Source organism: Pleurodeles waltl, unplaced genomic scaffold (genome assembly GCF_031143425.1).
Source record: "Pleurodeles waltl isolate 20211129_DDA unplaced genomic scaffold, aPleWal1.hap1.20221129 scaffold_67, whole genome shotgun sequence".
NCBI classification, from domain to species: Eukaryota; Metazoa; Chordata; class Amphibia; order Caudata; family Salamandridae; genus Pleurodeles; species Pleurodeles waltl.
In genome coordinates, this window is record NW_027150384.1 from 1245583 (window position 1) to 1251582 (window position 6000).

Consider the following 6000-nt stretch of genomic DNA (forward strand, 5'->3'; position numbering starts at 1 on the left):
CAGACTTCACTCAGTCCTTCAACACTGACCCCTTCTCTCATGGGCCCCTTCGGTGTCTGACCCGTCAGACCTCACTCAGTAACCTCCACACTGGCCGCCTTCTCTCCAGGGCCCCTTCGGTGTCTGATCTTACTCAGACCCTCCACACCGCCCCCTTCTCACCAGGGCCCGGTTGGTGTCTGACTCGTCAGATCTCACTCCACGGTTGATTCAAGCATCGAACCCACCGTCGATAACGGCCCGGCCTCTGTCCTTTTCGGCCCTCGTCATTGCCTCCGGGGTGTACGCGTGGGGATGTCCAGGGTAACAGGAGGTGTGATGTCCCCACCACCCCCGCAGAGGGGACTTTCTCTTTCAGGCGTTCCCCAGACACTGACTGACCAAAGAGGACAGACACAACCTGTCACACGGCCTCACAGTGAGCACACAACCAGGGGGTCGATGTGAATCCGAACCCCCCAGAGAAGTAGGCGCCCCCTGGCGGGGAGCTCGGACACTGCGCCTCTTCCTGTGCCATAAACCTTGATGCCCTTTCAGCTGCTCTGGAACAAACACATCTGCCCCACCCCCGACCGGGCATTATCCCTCATTAGTGTCACACCGTGGGTGTGACGTATTCATTATTTGGTGCCTGTGGTCTTTAAGAGACTGAAAAGTACTGTGAGCCGCAGAAAAGAGAAACACTTCTGATGCCAGTGGGCAATAGTTTAATACACCCCTGTAGGTGGAATACATTTTCATATTTGCTCCACGGAATCCCTTGGGTTCCAGGTGAAATGGGGCCACACATGTATGAAGGTGACAGACCCACAGGGAGGCCTCTCGCACAGTGTTCTTGGTACATGATTGATGTTTCCTTCTCCTTCGGCTTTTGAATAAAAGGAAACAGACACCTTGTGAAAACAGAAGTGCTGCTATCTGGAGCTCGGTACCCTACCTCACACACGTCCACATTCCAATGACATATGAGTGCTCGTTGGTCTAGGGGTATGATTCGCGCTTCGGGTGCGAGAGGTCCCGGGTTCAAATCCCGGACGAGCCCTCCTTGGAATTCTTTTTTTAAATTAAAAAAAAGCAGATGCTTCAAGTGGTTAATCAAACAACATCATCTTTTAAAAAGACCCTGGCCTGGTTTCGGATTTTAATCCAGAATATGTCGCACTCATCCCAACACTCAGATGTGTGTGTGTGGTGGTGGGGGGCGGGGGTGCCTACACCTGCCACATCAGCAGGGAAGAGAGGATTTCTCTTACATGCAGTTGAAACTCACTGTGGGCGCTACACTTCGTGGAGCTGTTGAGTGGGCTGTGGGGGCGCACGTGAGTGCGAGCCACACTAGGAAAAGTGCGCTGGACACAGTGCTTAATTTGTGCTTGTTTCCGGTGCTGAGCACCGACACTTATTTTTGAGGGCCGGGGCTTATTCTTCTGCCTCTAGCATTTGCTGCGAGAAAAAGACACAAATGAGGAAGACGAAGGAAGGGAACAACGAAAAAGTGTCACAAAGGGAGAAAGCTGCAAGAGTGAGCTGAAGGGGCAGGAAGTGGCTTTATATGGATTGAAGAGGCCTGAGATGGGTTCAGGATTACGCTGCAGCCGCGTATTTAAGAGGAGGGCTTGGGCACCGGCACCTTTTTATTTACAAATTAAGCACTGGCTGGACAGTAAGAGCAGCAGAGGCCCTCCTCCTACAGGGGGCGCTCCTCTGAGACCTGCCAAAGTTATAACTTTTATGACCGTATTTAAAAGGGGCATTTTCTGTGCCACCGACGGTAACTCTGAATGGTGCATTCCACGGTGCAGCTGTCCGGGGCGTCCTCCGTGGCACATTAAAGGTGAAATGACACAATCATTCTGGTGAACGTGTCCGTTCCGATTGGCAGGTGCCGTGCCAACGTCGGGGTACATTGGGTGGCACAATAACCCCCGTAGATGCGCTTCCTGGGGTTATTCCGCAGAGCAGTCCTCTTGCTAGGCATGTGCCAGGGCCGGACTGCCCGCTTGGTCCCCTGGCACTGCCATGCGGGCTGCATGGGAAAGGGTTTGGCTTGAACTTTTTGCCCAGACTGAGCTGATCCTGGTTTCCATTCCGGTCCCTGTATATTTGGTGCCACAGTAATTGTCCCGCACACTATATAGGGTTATTCTGAACCACGGTGCTGTGATGGGCATATTCTGGGCACAGGGATCTGCATACTCTGTACCACGAGGTAAAAGAAACACTAGTGCAAATAGAAGAATCGATGCTTAAAAGTGTGCATCAGTGTACACTACACACACACAGTGAGTGAGAGCAGTGTGTGTCCTGAGTTACAGACGCACAGTGAGTGAGAGCAGTGTGTGTCCTGAGTTATAGACGCACAGTGAGTGAGAGTAGTGTGTCACGAGTTATAGACACACAGTGAGAGTAGAGTGTGGCCTGAGTGAGAGTAGAGTGTGTCCTGAGTTATAGACACACAGTGAGTGAGAGTAGAGTGTGTCTTGAGTTATAGACGCACAGTGAGTGAGAGTAGAATGTGTCCTGAGTTATAGATGCACAGTGAGTGAGAGCAGAGTGTGTCCTGAGTTATAGACGCACAGTGAGTGAGAGCAGAGGGTGTCCTGAGTTATAGACACACAGTGAGTGAGAGTAGAGTGTGTCCTGAGTTATAGACGCACAGTGAGTAAGAGTAGAGTGTGTCCTGAGTTATAGATGCACACAGCGAGTGAGAGTAGAGTGTGTCCTTAAGTACACAGACACACAGTGAGTGAGAGCAGAGGGTGTCCTGAGTTACAGACGCACAGTGAGTGAGAGCAGAGTGTGTCTTGAGTTACAGACACACAGTGAGTGAGAGCAGAGTGTGTCCTGAGTTATAGACACACAGTGAGTGAGAGCAGAGTGTGTCCTGAGTTATAGACATACAGTGAGTGAGAGCAGAGTCTGTCCTGAGTTATAGATGCACACAGCGAGTGAGAGCAGAGTGTGTCCTGAGTTATAGATGCACAGTGAGTGAGAGCAGAGTGTGTCCTGAGTTATAGACACACAGTGAGTGAGAGTAGAGTGTGTCCTGAGTTATAGATGCACAGTGAGTGAGAGTAGTGTGTCACGAGTTATAGACACACAGTGAGAGTAGAGTGTGGCCTGAGTGAGAGTAGAGGGTGTCCTGAGTTATAGACACAGTGAGTGAGAGTAGAGTGTGTTCTGAGTTATAGACGCACAGTGAGTGAGAGCAGAGTGTGTCCTGAGTTATAGACACACAGTGAGTGAGAGTAGAGTGTGTCCTGAGTTATAGACGCACAGTGAGTGAGAGCAGAGTGTGTCCTGAGTTATAGACACACAGTGAGTGAGAGTAGAGGGTGTCCTGAGTTATAGACACAGTGAGTGAGAGCAGAGTGTGTCACATGTTATAGACGCACACAGTGAGTGAGAGCAGAGTGTGTCACGAGTTATAGACGCACACAGTGAGTGAGAGCAGAGTGTGTCCTGAGTTATAGACACACAGTGAGTGAGAGTAGAGTGTGTCCTGAGTTATAGACACGCAGTGAGTGAGAGTAGAGTGTGTCCTGAGTTATAGACACGCAGTGAGTGAGAGTAGAGTGTGTCCTGAGTTATAGACGCACAGTGAGTGACAGCAGATGCACACAGTGAGTGAGAGTAGAGTGTGTCCTGAGTTATAGACGCACAGTGAGTGAGAGTAGAGTGTGTCCCGAGTTATAGACGCACAGTGAGTGAGAGTAGTGTGTCACGAGTTATAGACACACAGTGAGAGTAGAGTGTCTCCTGAGTGAGAGTAGAGTGTGTTCTGAGTTATAGACGCACAGTGAGTGAGAGCAGTGTGTGTCCTGAGTTATAGACGCACACAGTGAGTGAGAGCAGAGTGTGTCCTGAGTTATAGACGCACAGCGAGTGAGAGCAGAGTGTGTCCTGAGTTATAGACACACAGTGAGTGAGAGTAGTGTGTCCTGAGTTATAGACGCACACAGTGAGTGAGAGCAGAGTGTGTCCTTAAGTACACAGACACACAGTGAGTGAGAGCAGAGTGTGTCTTGAGTTATAGACGCACACAGTGAGTGAGAGTAGAGTGTGTCCTGAGTTATAGGCACACAGTGAGTGAGAGCGGAGTGTGTCCTTAAGTACACAAACACACAGTGAGTGAGAGTAGAGGGTGTCCTGAATTACAGACACACGGTGAGTGAGAGTCGAGTGTGTCCTCAGTCACAGGGCACACGTGAGATCACCCTCCGCTGTTCCAGATCTGCATGTCATGAGTGTACTTTACTCCCAGGAGGGGGAATGTGCTACACGGTGTGAACGTCACAGCACGTGGCACTGAGCTCCTAGGTGCACATCTGTCACGCATTTAGTGTGATGGGGCCGCTGGTGTGAGGCGCACGCACAACGATGGGGGTGAGACGGAGGGAGACAGAATTATGAGAAACGTGTAAATAACGAAATGAGGGCGGTGAGAAGCGAAGGAAGGAAGGCCGGGAAGGAGGAAGGGAGAGCGCAAAGAAAAGGAAGAAAGAACAAGGGATGGGGCAAAGGAGGAAGGACACAAACCAATGAGGAGCTTGGACACGACAGAGAAATAATATTATTGTTGTTTAAACAATGTCTTATATTTCTAAGTTTTTCATTCAATAAAAAAAAATATTCTGCCGAAACCCGGGATCGAACCAGGGACCTTTAGATCTTCAGTCTAACGCTCTCCCAACTGAGCTATTTCGGCGGCCTGTGATCGCATTTAGTGCCTGTGCTGATCCGCATGAAAAACACCCTGGACGTCCAGTGCAGTAGTGAAGAGTTTACAGGTGCCCCCCCCAACCCACCCTAAAAAGCCTGGCCGGGAGGGCTGCTCTGTCATCGGACCTCAGTCACCAGCTGACTCCAGCATCACCTGCCGGTGCCGCCAGCCTCACAGGTGTCTGACCTCTCCCTGCACGGGACCACCCTTTCATGCCCCCTCCCGTACTTCCCTGCACAGTGCACGCAGGGGCCCCCTCCGGACTCACGCGGGAGCTCTAGGGCCCCCTAGAGCTCGCTCTCCCTCTTCACCGCGGGGGCCTTTGTTACTCCAGTGCCCATGTGTATAAGTACAGACACTCGCGAGGGGGCAGGGCAGGGCAGTACGGGTCATATGTATTACACGTGCGTCTCACGAGCAGGCAGGTCATGGATCACACCGTCCTCTTATCAGGCACGAGGAAGTTTCGAGAATTTAAATTGTAGGGTCTATTGTCTCCTTCCATCATTGCTATTTCTTTTTTGCTGGTTATATATAAACTCTTCAGGTAATGTAGATCCATCCTAGAGCCCAGGGGGCGTGAGAGAGGCGACACCCCCTCAAGCATCCGGAGACAGCCTACTAGACACATTTCTCCACAGAGGTCTGGGTGCCCGCTTCAGCCAGGGGTCCATTGCACCGGTCCAGGTACCTGAGTGGCCCTCTGACAGTGGAGGAAGTCGATACCAGCCCTGTCAAGTTCCCAAGGTCCATGCTTCATCTCCTGCCCCAGGCCATATTTTTCCTTTGACTTCTGGGACTTGTAGTCTTTTTTAGTCTATGATAAAACAGGACTACAAGTCCGAGAATTCAAAGAAATAAAACTGGACTGGAGCAACACATCACGATGGGTCTGGAAAACGTGGCCGCTATGGGGGACCCCTCCGCCCACACTCAATGGCAGGAGAGTGAGACAGAATATCAGATTAGAATCATTTTGCCCAGAATATGCCCATCACAACCACTGCCACGGACTAACACTTCGAAGTATTCCTGGTGTCATTATTGTGCCCTGAAATATACCTCTCACAAAGACGTGCTACATAATAAACCTCTAAATAAGCCTCTGCCATCGCTGTGCCACCAAAGATACCCGTCAAATTAACTGTGCTAAACAGAACGACGGAGCCTCTAAGCACTTCATTCAAAACTTCTGTGCCAAAGTAAAGTTGTACAATTAATTTAATGGAGTCCAAGGTGGCACTATTCGGCCTCTGCCAGCCTCCGGTACAGGGAAC

At 50.7% G+C, this 6000-nt stretch overlaps 1 non-coding gene across 1 annotated transcript; it reads right to left on the minus strand.

Annotated features, from left to right (window-relative positions):
- Positions 1-4635: 4635 nt before the first annotated feature.
- TRNAF-GAA (transfer RNA phenylalanine (anticodon GAA)) lies at positions 4636-4708 on the minus strand. Its single transcript has one exon. It is a non-coding gene; the product is annotated as a tRNA-Phe (tRNA).
- Positions 4709-6000: the final 1292 nt, after the last annotated feature.